The sequence below is a fragment of the Macaca fascicularis genome, chromosome 4, assembly GCF_037993035.2.
Source record: "Macaca fascicularis isolate 582-1 chromosome 4, T2T-MFA8v1.1".
Classification (NCBI taxonomy): Eukaryota; Metazoa; Chordata; class Mammalia; order Primates; family Cercopithecidae; genus Macaca; species Macaca fascicularis.
In genome coordinates, this window is record NC_088378.1 from 59,161,890 (window position 1) to 59,180,643 (window position 18,754).

An 18,754-nucleotide genomic window follows, 5' to 3' on the forward strand; every position below is an offset into this window, starting at 1 on the left:
GGGTGAGGTGGCGCGCGCCTGTAATCCCAGCTGTAATCAGGAGGCTGAGGCAGGAGAAATGCTTGAACCGGGGAGGCAGAGGTTACAGTGAGCCAAGATTGCACCACTGCACTCCAGCCTGGCGACAGAGTGAGACTCTGTCTCAAAAAAAAAAACAAAAAACAAAAAACAAACAAACAAAAAAAAAACGTTTTTCAAGAACCGTGATGGATGATTTACCTAATTGTAAATATCAGAACAAGATAATGCTATAGCAAAACAGTTAATAGCAGAGGAATACCCTAGAGTGTCCTGAGATAGACTTCTTCCAGTAGTAATTTGATAAGATGACATTTTATTTTTATTTTTATTTTTTTCTTTTCTTTTTTTTTTTGAGACAGAGTTTCACTCTTCTTGCCCAGGCTGGAGTGCAATGGCGTGATCTTAGCTCACTGCAACCTCCACCTCCCAGGTTCAAGTTATTCTCCTGCCTCAGCCTCCCAAGTAGCTGGGATTACAGGCATGCACCACCATGCCCAGCTATTTTTTGTATTTTTTAGTAGTGATGGGGCTTCACCGTGTTGACAGCCTGGTCTCGAACTCCCAACCTCAGGGGATCCACCTGCCTTGGCCTTCCAAAGTGCTGGGATTATAGGCATGAGCCACCGCGCCTGGCCATATGACATTTTAAATTAGTGGTGAATGGATAGGATACTGATTAAATGATGTTGGAACATTTGACTAATAAGTTTAAAACATAAACCATAGAGTTTGTTTGTTGTTGTTGTTGTTTGAGATGGAGTCTTGCTCTGTCACCCAGGCTGGAGCACAGAGGTGCGATCTCGGTTCACTGCAACCTCCGCCTCCCGCGTTCAAGTGATTTTCCTGCCTCAGCCTCCCTGAGTAGCTACGATTACAGGGACATGCCACCATGCCTGGCTAATTTTCGTATTTTTAGTAGAGAAACAAACACAGTTTTGCCGTGTTGTCCAGGCTGGTCTCGAACTCCAGACCTCAGGTGATCCACCTGCCTCGGCTTCCCAAACTACTGGGATTACAGGCATGAGCCGCCATGCCCGGCCAAAATATAAACCATAGAGTTTTGTATCACAATGTAGTCAAAATAAAGATAGAGTAACTTTTTAGTGTGCAAATTAAACACAAAGCTTCCAGGAAAAAGCAAAGAAAAAAATTATTGTTGATATCCTATCGAGACTAGTATAAAGAATAGATAAATGTATATATGGAACATGGGAAAACGTTCACAAAATATAAAGTTTAAAAAATCAGGTTGTAAAATAATATATCTCCAATTTGTATGAGATTTATATCTGTATATGGAATGAAGAGATATAGAAGTATATCAAATGATTATTTTTGTTTGCCTGGAGGTAATGGAATCATAGTGATTTTCACTTCACGCCTTGTGTTTTGGCATTCTGAAATTTTTACAATTAGTATGTATTACTTTTGTAGTTTTTTTTTAATATAAAAGAAAAAATGACTTGAAAAATCAAGTAATTTGACATGTAGACACAGGGAGAATTACATTCGAGGCAAAGAGCAAACGACAGGCATGTGACTGTAGCTGACAAGTGTCAGCAGATTGTGAGCATAGTTTAAAGTCTAGGACATCTGGGGGAGATGAGTTTCATCATTAGATGAAGTCATATTCTGGAGGGGGAATAAATGCTAATCTGATATATTATGCTTTCAATTACCAGTGAGGAGAAATTGACAGTTTTGAAATAGTGGTTTCAGGAAGGCTCTCCTGAGAAGATGGCACTGAGGCGAGCCTTGAAGAAGGCCAGAGGGGAGAAAGATTGGCCTGCGTTCAAAGAATCAAAATAGTTCTGCTAGTTCAGAGACAGGGTAAAGCAGATAGACTGGAGTCTCATTCAGTGTCTTTAAAAGTCATAGAGAAGAGTCAGTATAGTTTCTAATCCATGAGGACTTCCTGAATGATTTTGCCAGGACTGTACTTTAAGATGCTGTTTCTTTCCAACCCCCCATCAGATAAGTTATTCCACTTTTCTGAAGTCGAATAAGTGAAGGGAAAGAGTGGACAAATTGTTATCTAATGGGGCTGCCTCCCAGAAAAGGACTCCTCCGGCAGTAAGAGATGTGCACGTGGTATAACCAACAATGCTACTTCTGGGTGTGTCCACACAGCTGGAGCTCAGAAATGCAGAATGAAAAAACAGGTTGTGGAAGTGTATATACAATCTGTTACATTTTTGAAAAACACACAACACAATGCTATATTCTGTTTACGCATGTGTGCTTATGTAGAAAAAGTCTGAAAACCTGATCTGCATAAGCTCTGAGTTCATAGGAGTTATGACCATGGGAAGAAGTAGAGGGGTGGGATGGGCGCATGGGGTACTGAACTCATCTATGTTGCTTTACTTCTGAAAGAGGAACGATCTTAAGCAATCATGGTAAAATGTTAACGTTTGTCAGTTTCGGGGGTGGGAAAGGAAATTTAGGTCTGTAATTTAGGAGAGGTTGAGGCCAGAGCCAAGATTGGCAGTTGTGATGAGTATGTGGTTACATCTCCACTTTTTTTAGAACTAAATCTGGATGTTAATGGCCATGGTTAGTGGGCCAGGGGCTTACATTACTTTCTTGCAGCACTGGTGGCTTTTGTTTGAGGCTGCACAAATTCCTGCATTTCCCTTGGGATGAATGGTAGGGATGCAGGCAGTAGGTGACTGGGTGAATCACCTGACTTGAGCAGAGCTAAGACTCTCTGCAAACCAAACTCAGAGACATGAACTGTGCTGAGATTTCTCAGTGGTTTCCCATGTAGGCTGCTTTCCAAGGGCAGCGAGCGTGGCCTTCATCACTCACCCAATGTTCCTGATTCAGCACTGAGATGCTCGGTTAGGTTTTAATGAGGTTTTAAGTTTTTTCTTATGTTCAAGTGTTTATGCAAACAAAGTTGCTGAATTGTAAACACCAGCAATCTGAGTACCTTCTTTTGATTTCTCTGTCAGTATTGTTTAGTCCCCTTTTCTTCGTTTGTTTTATGAAATTGCATAGATGTTTTGGTTGAGAGTAGATTGTTTTTACTTTTCAGGGACAGGCAACAATTTCATGATATAACTTCTAAAAATATTTTAAATAACTATGAAAATAGTTTTTTCTTCCAAAAAACCATTTCTTCGTTTGGCACATACACAAACAAATGAGACAGAATTTAGAGTAATTTAGTGAGAGAATTTAGAGAATTTAAGTGGTGGGTTTTTTTTTTTGTTTTTTGTTTTTTGTTTGTTTTTTTTGAGACAGTGTTGCCCTGTTGTCCAGGCTGGAGTGCAGTGGCGCGATCTCGGCGCACCACAACCTCCTCCTCACAGGCTCAAGTGATTCTTGTGCCTCAGCCTCTCAAGCTACATGCACGCACAACCGCGTCCGGCTAATTTTTGTATTTATATTAGAGACGAGTTTTTGTCATGTTGCCCAGGCTGGTCTTGAACTCCTGGCCTCAAGTGATCCTCCTCCCTTGGCCTCCCTAAGGGCTGGGATTACAGGCATGAGCCACCACACCCAGCCTAGTGTAAAAGCAGTTTTTAAGGACAGTTGAACAGGAAAGCTCATAGATTCCTGCACATAGATCTTGTGTCCCTCCAAAGTGCCTTAAGTACCGATTTCTGCTGTCTTGATTTAACTCAGTGTCTGGAGCTTATGATCCTTCCTCTCTGTTTCCTTCTGTGGTGTAATTTTGGGGGTGTCAATAAGAGCTATTGCAAGATCTCAGCCTCTGAAAGTTTAGCTTATTCCTCAGCAAAACTTTAAGCAAGTCTCACCTCTTCTAAATTAGAGTTGTAACCTTGACTTTAGTCTCAGAGTTAACGTTGTGCAGAAAAAGAAAACACTGCCCAGTGCTGAAGCAGTTTGCAAACTGAAGTGATAGAAATGAAAAATGCTATGATGTTTCTAAGTAGCCTCTCTATTTGCAAATGAGTCAGTTAGGATTAGTTTTACCCACAAATAACAACAGCAGAAAAAAAAGAAAAGAAAAGAAAAGAAAGGAAGAAAGAAAGAAAAAGAAAGTGACCCAACACTATAATAGAAGTTTATTTCTCTCTCACATCAAGGAAGTTCAGGGTAGCCAGTCTGGGCTGATATAGCAACTCCTTGATCATCATGGGTTCTGTGCTACCTGGTAGTCCAGGATGGTTGCACAAGCCCCAACCATTGCATCTGTATCCCAATCAGCAAGAAAAAGGAAGAAGGGCATACCCCCTTTTCAAGAGGCTTCCTGGAAATCACATACAACACTCCTGGTTACATCTCATCAGTGACCTTAGTCACACAGCCATACTTAGCTGCAAGACAAACGAAGACATTCAGATTCTACCTCTTCTTCTTGAAATAGAAAGGTGAGTTGCCAATCCACTGTCAGCATGACCACAGTTCAAGAGGTTTTCCTAGACGCAGAGTCGAGTTAATCCCAAGTCATCTGTGTCATCATCTCCGTTTTGACAGCATCTGCCAGGTGGTCAGCCAGGGTTTAGGCAAGAAGACCTATGACTTCTCTACACAGACATGATTAGGATTATCTTCTAAATCAACCAAACTGACCAGCCCACCCTTTCATTCTTCTGTGCATCATGGATCATTTTTGAAAAATAGTTTAGGACATATCCAATAGTAAGAGTGTAGTTTTATAAATCAGGACTCAGTCTAACAGTAGAAGATTATGTGGTAGTTAGTGTCCTGGAGAAAAGCTTCATGTTAGATTAGTTGAGTCGATCGGGATACAGAACCATCTTTAGAGCACGGCGTCGTTACGTTGTAGATAAAGCATGTAGGCGGAGAATGATATCTTTGTTGGGGAGAGCCCCAAACTAACTGCTCTTCAGGAACCTTTATCTGAGATTTGCAAGCCAATTAGGCATAATGAAGCCTTGTTTTTAATGCATATCTTTTGCCAGTATAATAAACATAATAATTAAATGTTTATATATCTTTAGTATTTTCCTGTATAATACAACTAATCATATTTTTGTCAGGCTGAGGACATCTCAAGAGGAGGGAAAGGTGGCAAATTGAGGGTCTGTTCTTTTATACAAGATGGTAATTATAACAAATTCCTTCTGGACCTAGGGATGGGGGAGAGGTGGGGAGATGGGGACATGAGAATTATTCCTGATTTTTGTTACTTTTTGTCCTGTAAAATATGCCTGGTCCGGGCACGGTGGCTCACGCCTGTAATCCAAGCACTTTGGGAGGCCAAGGCAGGCGGATCTCCTGAGGTCGGGAGTTTGAGACCAGCCTGGCCAACATGGAGGAACCCTGTCTCTACTAAAAATACAAAATTAGCCAAGTATGGTGGCACGTGCCTGTAATCCCAGCTACTAGGGAGGGTGAGGCAGGAGAATCGCTTGAACCTGGGAGGCAGAGGTTGTGGTGAGACGAGATCACGCCATTGCACTCCAGCCTGGGCAAAAAGAGTGAAACTCTGTCTCAAAATAGAAAAAAAAATATGCTTACCAGGACATCTCAAGGACATTATTCCTCTGTCAACAGTAAAAAGATAACCTGAGACATAGATTAAAGTGAAAATGATTTATGATTTTTTGTTTTCTTCCTTACATTAAATATTCCAATAACATATCACTAATAACATATTCCTTTTTTTTGAGACGGAGTTTTGTTCTTGTTGCCCAGGCTGGAGTGCAATGGTGTAATCTCAGCTCATGGCAGCCTCCACCTCCTGGATTCAAGTGATTCTCCTGCCTCAGCCTCCCAAGTAGCTGGGATTACCTGCCACCATGTCAGGCTAATTTTTTGTATTTTTAGTAGATGGGGTTTCACCATGTTGGCCAGGCTGGTCTTGAACTCCTGACCTTGTGATCCACCCGCCTTGGCCTCCCAAAGTGCTGGGATTACAGGCATGAGCCACGGTGCCCAGCCAACATATTTCTAATAATATATTAATTTGATAAACAGAAGTTATTTTGGAAATAAGCCAAAACAAAAAATACTCATCCCTCCTTTTCAAGGCTATTATCTGTAGTTTGAGGTTTTATCAAATGTAAATATGAATTGCCAGCCTCCTCAGGATGTCCTCATTGCTTCTGTTAATGCTTTTACCATCCAGTACCGCTGAACAGGCAGCAGGGTGCCTTCTTGGGCACACCAGAAGGACCCAGGAAAAGGAAGATAGTGTGGACTGTTCTTGTCTCCGTGCCCCAAAATGGACCACTACACCAGTGGGGTAGGAAATAGCAGGTGTTATGGGTTGCGTTTGGAAACCTTGACTTGATCAACTATCTGCTCACCCAGGTCATCTTTCTTTTTTCTTTTCTTTTCTTTTCTTTTCTTTTTTTTTTTTTTTGCAGAGGTGAGGTCTCACTATCTTGCTCAGGCTGGTCTCCTGGGCTCAAGTTATCTTGCCGCCCTGACCTCCCAAAGTGCTAGTATTACAGGTGTGAGCCATCACACCTGGTGCTTGTCACCATTCCAGCAGCAGAAAACCCCCCTGTTTAGCCTTCAGTGTTAATTTCCTCCTTGATCTATGTCTTCTACACAAATCCACTCCCTTGTTCTCCCCATGTATTACATTTGTGGACTCTTCTCAAACTCTGCAGTTCAGTCCTAGTTCCTGCTGAGCCTACGGCCCCAGGCCTGAGCAGCCGGCTGGGCCAAGTTACCCTCAGCCTCAAGATGACCTCCTCACAAGGCAAAACATTTCTCTGGCTGGGTTGGAGACCTAAGCTGGGGAACTGGGCTCTCACATTCCAAGATAGAGGTTTGCCTGCAGACCCCTGAAAGTAAGCGTGCAGAAGCAGGTTCCTCTGATGACAGAGGCCCTCCGTTTATCTCTGGAAGATCCTGAGATAACGGATCTCTGCCTTGAATTCGCCTGCTTTCTAGGTGCGGTGGAGAAAGCTGGGAAAAGAGCCACCTGTGCTCCCAGGGGCCACTGAGAGGGTAGAACAATGACCGAATCCCAGACTCACTACCTCAGGGGCTGAGAGGGGTCCAAAGGGGCCCTTAACCTATCACTTAATCACCTGACTCTTACCGCTGTCACTGATCTGACGTGTTCTCCTGGGGGCTGTCCCAGCTTCTCAGCATTATGTCCCGGGCAGTCCCGAGGGCTCAATTCCTTTATCCATACTGAGGACCAAGACCTGTGTTTCCTCTAGGGCAGTGAGGGCCACAGGCTGAGTGCCTGAACTGATGAGTACACTGCTAGTGCTGTGCTGTGCCCTGGACAAGGGTGTAGGTCTCTCTAAAAAACAACTTCCCAATATTCTACAAAGTAACGTTCAAACTGAACAGAGCTTGACTGAAGATTCTTTTTACATCGTTTGTTTTCGTGCTACATTTTTGCTCTCCGGCTCCAAGTCCGTGACAATGGGTCACAGGATGAGTACCAGTAACAGTAAAGATGTTTTTCTTCATCTTTGGGCTATGATTGTGCTTTGTGATCCTAAATGTCAATACATTGAGGCTGGGCACGGTGTCTCACACCTGTAGTCTCAGCACTTTGGGAGGCCAAGGCAGGCGGATGCCTTGAGCCCAGGAGTTCGAGACCAGCCTGGGCAACATGGCAAAACCCCATGTCTACAAAAAAATACAAACATTCGCTGGGTGTGGTGGTGTGCTCCTGTGGTCCCAGCTGCTCAGGAGGCTGGTGTGGGAGGATCAGCTGAGCCCTGGAGATCAAGGCTGAAGTGAGCTATGATTATACCATGGCCCTCCAGCCTGTCTCAAAAAAACAAAACAAAGCAAAAAAAAAAAAAAAAATACACACATTGACTAATAACACCAGCAACATTGTTTCATGGGAGCTGCCTCTGCTATTTGTACCAAAACTGAGCGGATTTTTCAGGCCAGGCCTGAGTAATCATTAAATCGATCTGCTTGTGAGAAACTGGTAGGTCTAGGCATGACCGCAAAGCTGGCAGGTCCATCTCTTCCTTTCTTAAATAAGAAATCGCCAGAAGTAGACTCTGTGCCTGCGACTCTTGAATGTTTAACTGAAATCCAGAGCAGCAATTGCATTTTATATGGCATCGTGTGTGTGCAAAAACTGAATCAAAATCTTGTGAAACAATACTACTTACTATATATGATGTAGTCTAATATTTTCTATCCTATTTTATTTCCTCTTTTTAATGTTGGTTGAAACTGTAAATTTACATAATGACAACTACTAGGACTCTATCTTGGTTCAAAAGTCCATGATCAGCCTGCTTGTATTGAGTTACTACATTGTACGATCTTATAATTGTAAAGTTTAAGCTATTTTCCTTCTGTCTGTCTTAATTTATTCTGTAATCTCAGTTGTCCTGCCAGGAATGCTGGCATATTTACTTTGTTTGTGGATTCAGTAATCATAGTTTCTCTTGCCAAGTTACACTAATGGTACCAAAAAAAAAAAGTTACTGCATGGTTTTTGAAACTGTTCTTTCCTAGGAAGTTTTAAAGCAAAATGTTTTTACCTTTTATTGTTTACACAGGTAAAAGCATCCCTAATCCAAAAATCCAAACTCCAAAGAAGTGCTCAAAAATCCAAAGTTTTTTGAGTGACAACATGATGCTACAAGTGGAAAATTCCACGCCTGATCTCATGTGATGGGTTGCCATCAACATGCGGTTAAATCTTTCATATATGCACAGAATTACTAAAACTAATGTTCAGGGCCAGGCACAGTGGGTCACACCTGTTATCCCAGCATTTTGGGAGGCCAGGGCAGGTGGATCACTTGCTCAGGAGTTCAAGACCAGCCTAGGCAACATGGTGAAACCCTGTCTCCTCTAAAAATACAAAAAATAAAAATAAAAAGCAAACAAAATTAGCTGGGCATGGTGGCACACATCTGTAGTCCCAGCTACTTGGGAGGCTGAGGTGGGAGAATCACTTGAACTGGGTGGCAGAGGTTGCTGTGAGCCAAGATCACGCCACTCACTGCAGCCTGGGCAGACAGAGGGAGACCCTGTCTTAAAATACATATGTGTGTGTGTGTGTGTGTGTGTGTGTGTGTGTGTTTATAGTATAGGCTATGTCTATAAGGGGTATATGAAATATAAATGAATTTCATGTTTAGACTGGGGTCCCAACCCAAGATATCTGATTATGTATATGCAAATATTACAAAATCTGAAAAAATTTAAAAGCCAAAAATCACTTCAGTCTGGTGCCAACCATTTTGCATAACTGCGTTTTCCATTTTGCATTTTGCAACCATTTTGCATAGTTCTGTAGTTCTTTCCCTTTTGGGTTTGTTTTCGTAACTGCTCAGTAAAAAGTGTTCTGTGTCATCTTTCCATTATTTTGGGCTAAATCATGTTAGTGGCCAAGCCTGTCAGAATTCATTTGTTTTGAGTTAACTTCCTGGTGTCCAGTTCTCAGGAGCTGCAAGAATAGAGCTCTTCCCCCATGCAATCATCCAAAATCCCCGGCCTCTGGCCAGGATTGGGGAACACCACTGTTGGCCAAGAGCAGAAGGCTTAACGCTCTGGTCATAGTCATGACACTGTACAAATTGTTCTTGTTCCCTACAAGAACATGGGAACTATTTGGATAATGGAGTTATGAATTTAATTCTGTTGAATTTTTATAAAGGACCTAAAAATAACCCTATATAATTTATTACATGTATAATCATACATTATAATTTTAAACGTGTATCATTTATAATATCGAAACATTTCTTTTCGGAAATTAAATTTCACTTTGGTCAAAATCATCTTACAAAACATGGTGACTCATCATGGTTCTAAATAATGTAAACCATTGTCTGTAACTAACGCTCTGGAGGAAGGAAATTCTGAGTTCTGACACAAAAGCACATCGAAGTGGTTTTGATACTTTCAAAGTTTTTACTGCAACCAAAAATATGTTCATGTGTACCTGTCTCCTCTTTACACTGCTTACTTTCTCTGTTGCTTTTCCCAAATACATCTCCAGTAACTTCCTCATGCTCTGTGCACCACCTCCAATCTTCCCCTCATGTATATGAACTTGGCCATCACCAAAGAGGTGGAAAGGAAGAAGGGCACGTGCTAATATTAATATTGAGGTTTGGGTTGGGTGTGGTGGCTCACGCTGGTAATCCCAGAACTTTGGGAGGCCGATGCAGGTGGATCACAAGGTCAAGAGATTGAGACCATCCTGGCCAACATGGTGAAACCCCGTCTCTACTAAAAATACAAAAATTAGCTGGGCGTGGTGGTGCACACCTGTAGTCTCAGCTATTTGGGTGGCTGAGGCAGTAGAATGGCTTGAACCAGGGAGGTGGAGGTTGCAGTGAGCCAAGATCGTGCCACTGCACTCCAGCCTGGCAACAGAGAGACTCTGTCTCAAAAAAAAAAAAAATTGAGGTTTGTACCGGTTTCTTTTTCCTTTAGGTCTCCTGATACGTGTCTAGTTAGTTCTATATACTTCCTGTAAATTTGACTCTAAGATATTTAATAAAACTAAACAGGGTTATATGTTAAATAGACAAATCCTAAAGAGCAGAAAGGATTTAGCATTTAGTGAAATTTCATAGACTTAAGATGAGTTGGATCCTCAAAATTAATATATTCTAAACAAAGTTCTATTTTGAAGCTGCAGTAATAATGCCGAACTTCTCTTATAGCTAACTGAATGATTTATCCTGGTGTTGTCTGCTGGTACTCGCTGAAAAAGTCATTACGGTCCTCACTGTCTCCCCTTTAATTCAAGTTCGGAATTCATGTGTTTCTGTGACTTTTTTGGAGTTTATCTGCAGACAGCCTGCCGTTGAATACATGTGTTTACATAGGGCAGAAAGGGGCAACCTGAAGATTCTACTCTCTATTTCTTTTAGCACTGTTTGGCAATTAACACCCACAGCCCTTCAGAATGAGGTATCGTCCAGCCTACACCTTGCTTGTAGAAGCTCTACAAAGCTTCTATTTTTGTTTTTGATTTGTTGTGAGGAAGCAAAGTGTAGCCTTTACTTGAATGAAAGCTACAGTTTTATTTTTCTTTCTATTTACAAGAAATTCTTTTGATGATTAAGTTAGCCAGATATGCCCCGTGCGCTCATATTTCATATCTCAACCTATTTTGAGCTGAGCTAGTTGCAAGGACTAGTTCTTCTGTGAGACCTCTGGCAGTCCATAAATTCAAGTTCGCGTCCAGACGTAATGGCGAACTCAATATGTTGTATATTTGATATATGTTTGTTGCACACATGGAGAGAAAAGTTGTTACCATTGTAAAGTAGCTATGAAATCTGACAGTTCTAATTTCTTTATCTTCTGAGTAACCATGGAATAAAGGACCCCTTAGCGCCATAGCAAGGCAGAAGTTTAATTTGCAATTCTGGTGGCAACATCCAGGTATTTCAAGTAGAAATTAAGAAAACTTGAAGGAAAAATTATCTCAGCACTTCAGTTTAATTCTTTTTCAAAGTCCAAGGAGAGTTTTCCCCAGTGTAAAAGCAGAAATGAGAATTTCAGATCTAAAGCGGTTCTTGCCTTTTCTTTTCCCTCCATGCACACGTGCTGACATCAGAAAGTACTGTTTGAAAAGAAAACCCAGGCTAGAGCACTGGAGTCACTCGTTTCCCATCCAGCAAAGGGAGAGCTGGTGCCTGGCTGGAGGACGTTAGGAAGGCAAGTCTGGGGGTCTGATCACTCGGCTGGGAGGGGGTAAAATACTTGGACCTCAGGAGGCCGGACTACAGTGCCAGTGTTCTCTATGTGGCCTGTTCCTGCCTGGGGTTGGGTACCAAGTCCAGGTGGAAGTGGTCCCTGGAGCGTCCTCTCTCTGAAGTGTTTCTTTGTCAACGAGAAATATTCCCTGCTGCTGCCCCAGAACTCATCACTGTTGACACATGGACCAAGAACTAGCAGAGGAGGTGATTTATAATCGCTAAATGAATTGCTCTGAAACAGACAACAAGCTCTCTGACTTAAGTAAAGGAAGGGAGGTGGGTGGAAAGGAAGGAGGATCATAAAGAACATTCTAGATTGCATACTTTGGTAATCACAGCAGGGCCTTATTGCAGTTAGAACAAAAGCCTGGACACACCTCTCAGTTCAGGAAAATAATTTAGAGCTACTTGTTAAATGCTGAAGTATTATTGAAGTACCAAGGGTTAAGATTTTCACTGAAAGCAAAACTGACCGAGCAGCTCAGCGAGGGAAATGCTACGTGATCAGTTGATGGTTTGATGAGGGGTATGGAGTAGGGATTTTGGCAGAGCTTGCTAGCAGACAGGCCTTGGTTTTAGTCCAAGCTCTATCGCTTAATAGCTGTGTGACCTTGGGGAAAATTATAAAATTTTCCAGTCCTTAGTATTATAAACTGCAAAGAGAGGAGAAAGATACCTCACAGATGTTGAAGGTGAAATGAGACAGGACACCTAGTACATTGCCTGGCTACGTAGAAAACGTTTCACAAATGTTAACTTCAGACCCTCTCCCCGTGCCTCGGTCTCTTAGAATAGTGTTTCCCCATCATATGCACACTGAGTGGGAAGGCGGACAGCTGCCGTCACCCATGCTGCCCCATGTTGAGAGCATTTCTATTGACCTTCCCTTCTTCCCTGTGAAGCTAGTTCAGCCGTCACCTCATCACTGTTTTTCTTCTCCAGAGAGTGCTGGGTTGTAGTGACCACACTGTTGATTCAGCACATCCCAACCACGCTGGATGGAATTTTTACTGCGATAATTCATATTCCAGGATCTTATAGTGCATAGGGTTACAACGATTAGCATAATGATCTTGCACAATCTTTCTGCCTAGCATGTAGTGCGTTTGTAATATTCTCAGAGGAGGCATCTAGGAAGCGCCAAGCTCCTTTGTCCTGCGTGAGCCACAGCAAGCTGTCTGCGCCTCAGTGCTATAGAGACTGTGGGTGGATTATTCCTTGTTGGGGGGTGGTAGGGGAATCCCAGCTGTCCTAGATGCCATTTACAACAATCAAAAATGCCTCCAGACCTTGCTAAGTGTCCAGGTGGGGAGTGGAATAGGCAGAATCGCCTCCGGTGGAGAAGGACTGAACTGTACTTAGGATTTGTGATTCTGCAGAAATGGGTTCTGTGAATGCACTAAAGCATGAGAACATCCAAAAATCAATGTGGCATAGAATTGAATTCAAATTTACCTGGATACAGGTAAATAAACACAATTTTGAAAGTACCAAACAATTCAAAAAAAAAAAAAAAAACACATTGAAAACGAAAAAGTCGGCCGGGTGCCGTGGCTCACGCCTATAATCCTAACACTTTGGGAGGCCAAGGCGGGCGGATCACCTGAGGTCAGAAGTTCGACACCAGCCTGACCAACATAGTGAAACCCCGACTCTACTAAAAATACAAAAATTAGCCGGGCATGGTGGCGGGCGCCTGTAGTCCCAGCTACTCGGGAAGCTGAGGCAAGAGAATCACTTGAACCTGGAGGGCAGAGGTTGCAGTGAGCCAGGATCGCACCATTGCATTCCAGCCTAGGCAAAAAGAGCGAAACTCCCTATCATTAAAAGAAAACGGGGTTTGGGGGGGAAGGTCAGAAAGACATTCTTCTTCGCTGGGTGATGAATTAATCTTTCCCATCTTTGTCATGTTAAAAATGTGCCTGCGGCTGTTTCTCCACTAAATTAAGACATTGGCACACAGATGATTGTGTGTAAACACTAGGCACAATCGTAGGGGTTCAGTAATTATTGAATGAGAAGAAAGAAAGGTTGTTCTTGAATTATGTGATGTGCGTGTTTAATCATGTTTTTGAGCGGAACGCCGTATGTAGCAGACAGAACTCTGGGCTGGGCATCAGAGGGACCGGGGACCCCACACTGGGCTTTGTGTCATTATCTCCTGAAAGGAACTGGCCTGGTGCACAGGAGGCAGTTGGAGTACACTGTCCATACAGTTCCCATGTAGCTGTAGGGTTTTATGAACCCATATTTTAAAAGGCCTTCTAGTGAAGTGAGGATGTTAATGCCTTTTTAAAAAAAAAAAAAAAGGAGAGAGAGAGAGATTAGTGATTACTTTAAAAATCTGAGTCCTGGCCAGGACTCACGCCTGTAATCCCAGCACTTTGGGAGGCTGAGGCAGGCAGATCATTTGAGGTCAGGAGTTCAAGACCAGCCTGGCCAACATGGTGAAACCCTGTCTCTACTAAAAATACAAAAATTAGTGGGCCATGGTGGCATGCTCCTGTAATCCCAGTTACTTGGGAGGCTGAGGCAGAAGAATCACTTGAACGTGGGAGGCGGAGGTTGCAGTGAGCCAAGATCGCACCACTGCACTCCAGCCTGGGCAACAGAATGAGACTCCATCTCAAAAAGGAACAAAAAAATCCAAGTCCTAATTATCGCTGCAGCTTTCTTTAATGTGTGCAGTAAGTTGGGGACATACAGAATAACTTAAGATGTAGAAATCGTCTCTCCCTCCCTGAAGGATTTCATGGATACCACATTTGCCTGCCAGGAGTGTTCTGTTGTTCTGGTGTTTTCATTTCTGCCATTGTCATTGTTTCTGCTTCGTTCTTACAGTACGACTCTGGGTGCACCTTGGATGATCATGGAAAGGCAGCTGCCTGGCTTTCCAGAACTGGTTTTGACTGTCCGTCTGAACCCAGAGCTCTGTTTCCTGTGCAGGTTGCTCCAGTATTTATCCAAATTGTCAGTCCCCTCCCAACTCATACCCACTGACCCTTCCTTTCTCAGCTGATTATGGGTTTAAGTTTGAATCAAGCCATGCTATACGAATCACTATCTAGTAACTTCTGTGCTTGCACAATAAGAGCATTAGTCAGCATTTCCTGTTTTCATTCATATTGTAAGTTGAATAGCTGTAACAAAAGGGAAAGAGATTGCCAAGACAAATAATTCTTACGGCTTGTGCAAACATTTTATTGCAAGCCTTATTAAATATGCAGCTTTCAGAAGTCTACATGATGTGCCTTTCAGCAAAGCTAAATCCTACTGTGTGGGCTTGCTTCATGACTTAAGAGCAAGTCTATGTTGAATTTAACATTAAATAATTATTTGGCCTGTATCTCTTTTAAGCTTCGTTAAGAACTGCAAATATGATAAGGGAATAAATTGTTTATTTCAAGTCACTAAGAAAACTTAACCTATAGGTTATATATGTTGGCAGTTCTGAAGAAGTACCTAGGAAATGGAACCTTCCACCAAGAGTGGTTTGTCCCCTTCTCACAAGGTGGGTCTTCCTGTCAAGGCCCCCTAAGGCACAGAAACACAGCACTCCACCGTGTCCAAGTTCGTAGTGATTGGTGGCACCTTATGAAAGTAGTTTTTACTTTCACAATTACTGATTACACATCAGCATACCTTATCCATGTTCTCTTTCCTTGGCAGCCTGATATTTGAATACAAACAACATAAAAGTGATTACATGCAGCATTTCAGGACAGTTTTCAAAGTGGAAGAATTTGGCACTTTCTTCTATTTTCTTCCCGTTCTTTGTCTATTTCCTTTGCATTTGGAAGCCAGAGTCCTCGAACCTTTACTTCTGCATGTTATTTTCATCCCCTAGCTGGAGTTCTCTTTATTACTACTTTTTTGTTTCCAATTTGTCTCTTTTTAAAAATAAAACATAGTGAAACCCTGTCTCTACAAAAATTAGCCGGGCATGATGGCAGGTGCCTGTGATCCCAGCTACTTGGGAGGCTGAGGTAGGAGAATCACTTGAACCCAGGAGGCAGAGGTTGCAGTGAGCTGTGATCGTGCCGTTGCACTCCAGCCTGGGCGACAAGAGTGAAACTCTGTTTCAAAAATAAGTGAATAAATAAATAAAAATATGAAATTAAGCTTAGCTAGCCTGTGTAGATGTTTTAGATGGTCACGTCTTTGTCAGATATGACATTTGTGCCTTTTAGTAAAACCATTTTAGTATTATAAGAAAAAAAGGAAAGTATAAGGAGGACTAAGAACATATTTGTACTTTTATGTAATTCTATTTTATGTGTCTATTTCCATTGATGTGTGGCTTTGACATCATTACTGGCTCCGAAGTCTTATCCTGTTTTTTCATTGACTTGCTTGTGCCAGGTACTGTGTTAAGGAAGTGGAGCTACAAGATGAATAAGGCATGGTCCCATCCTCCACATGGGAGACGGCACATCAGTGTACTTAGGATGCTGCATGTGGTGACAGATGAGGGCCCTGCGAGGGAGCACACCACAGGACTGGGAGGATGGGACGGGCGGGAGGAGTAGTCAACTTTGCCTGAAAGCATCAGGACAAGCTTCCAGGAAATGGCACATCCAAGCTGAGTCTTGGACAGCGGGTTAAAGAGGCAGAGAGGGGAGAGAAGAATGTTCCACATGGGAAAAGAGGTCTGGAGGTGACGACAAGTAACATAGCATTTGTGGGCTGTGCTGGAAGCTTGATATTTCAGAGGCATGAGGTCTGAGGCAGGGAGTGTGGAGGAAGATGAAGGTCGGGGAAGGAACTTTACATGAGGGCGGCCTTGACTTTCATATTAAGGCACTTTAGGGAAGCAGGAACCAGTGAAGATAGGAGAACATGGTGACTACACAGGCACACCGAAGTGGGGAGGAGGTAGGTTTTTGAAGGGAATTTGAGCTTGCAATTTTTCAAGGGCATTCAATGGTTACAAATGAAACTTTTCATTAATATATTTGTGTCCAAGTGTTTTTAGATGTGCTTTTCTGCTACTCTCTTTTTATTTGGTTTGGAGATAGATGATGACTTTCCTTCAGGGCCTTCTATGTGTCTTGCCGTGTTAATGTCTCAGACACATGGTCCGTGTCATCATGGAGCTTGCAGTCTAACAGGGTAGATTAACACATAAGTATGCATCCAGTTGGAAAGAACTTAGAGATCACTTGATCAGCCCCCATTATGTAAAATGTACGCAACAACCTACCTCCAACTGTAGGGTGACGTTAAACAGTTTTTCAAAATACCATGGCATTGAAAAAAATGCATAACATTTTGTTACTTCAGTCCCACTCCCCAGTACTGATCAGGCCAGTGAACCAGTCTTGCTGGTGAAATAATGACTTCCACGGTCATGACGGATAATTTCCCGTCATCTTGACCATTCCCTCCCTGGCTCTGTCCTTTACCTGTGACTGTCTTCTTTCCTCCCTCTCCTTCCTCCTCTTGCCCTCTGCCTGCGATACCCAACTCTGCATTTCTCTGCTTGGAAAAATCCTACTTGATCCTCAGAGCCTGACTCCATCACCCCGTTTCTCCGAACCTCCCAGGCAAACTCTGCCCCTCCCAGTGTGCTGTCCTCCAGCTCTCTCTAACTGAATAACAAATGTTCTCTCTCCCGCTTCCCTGCAGGGCTTCAGGGTAGTGACCCTAAGAGTGAGCATCTACCTGTGAGAAAAATGCCTCAATGTAGCAGGAATTCCCACAAATGCTTAGGAATTCAATACGGTTTTTAGCAAGTGGGAGAATTACCCTTTCGGTTACAATGATGTGAACTATTTTTGTGAGTTCTCAGTATGCACCAAGAAAAACCCCAGTGACACAGTAATGTACCTGTGCCATCTCACTTAATCCTTCCAACAAGGAACTTGCCAAGGTTGCACAGCTGGGAGGGATCCAAGGTCCCATCTGTGTGCTAACCTGCAGGACAGCCCCACGTTGGGGCCTTATTGTCCAGCCTTCCACCTCCAGGAGCCCACTCAGTGATGACTTCTGACAAAAGTCACCTGGATTATCCCTCTTTTGGGGTCCATGATGCCACCAACATGCTAAAGTTAACAAATGCATTACCAGGGGGTACCACTGAGGTAAGGATTGTTACTGTAAGTGATTTTCTCTGATTTTGACCACTACTAATAAAATTACAAGACTTGTTCCAAATACTATATAAAAAAGAATGTCTTTTATTTCTCGAAATTGTTCTGCCACGTAGTTTGTTCAAGTAACACATAATAAAGGATAAATGGCTTGTAGCTATATTTACCCAAATTGAACATTTTAAATGTAATTTTTAAAATTTGTCAAAAGCATATCAATGGTCATAAAAAATTTTATATCCTCTGACCCTATTACTTTACCCTTGGGAAGTTATTCCAAGAACATAATTTGAAAGAGATTAAAGTACATGGGCACAGATATTTTCAGTACAGCATCGTTTATATTGGAAACAACCCAAATGTTCCGAAACCGGGGGAACAATTTTATAAATCTTGCTACAGCAACTTTACAGAATTATAAGATGCCACTTATAATTGTAAAATTTTGAAAGTTTGTAGCACAGCAAGGAAACTGATCATGTTAAATGTTTCTGATATCTTAGTCAATTTTTCTCCCAATTCCTATCTGTGTACTGTTCGTACTATCAGCGTGTAAGTATGTATTTCATAAACATTTACTTCTTCTTAAATCAGTAGTATTCCCTTCCTAGAGTGGTTTGCTTCCCAGATTTTCATGGACATTCATCTCCCCTGGGCATCTTGTAACAATGCGATTCTGATTCTGTAAACTTTATGCGGAGCCCAAGATCCCACGTTTCTTAGAGGCTCTCAGGAACCGCTGATGCTGTTAATCATGAACCACACACTGAGTAGCAAGGCCCTAGAGCTCTCTGTGTGTGAAGAAGATGCTGCTGACCCAGGGCCTCTCTTTCTCGAAAGGCAGCTGTGACCTTTTCTAGCAACTGAGGGGGTGGAGACTAGAAATGAGTGTTTTCTGGTGTTTCTCTAATAAAGCTGCTGTCTTGTATCCAGATTGATCATCAGTATCCTTATGCTCTTCAACGAACTTGAAATTTGTCAGTTAACAGAAATGACTGGGTGGCACTAAAATAAATTATTCTTAATATAAAGAGT

At 42.4% G+C, this 18,754-nt stretch overlaps 1 protein-coding gene across 19 annotated transcripts in view; it reads left to right on the plus strand.

Annotated features, from left to right (window-relative positions):
• Positions 1–18,754, plus strand: part of MTHFD1L (methylenetetrahydrofolate dehydrogenase (NADP+ dependent) 1 like) — a 232,212-nt gene that overhangs the window by 122,582 nt on the left and 90,876 nt on the right. The window lies entirely within an intron of this gene.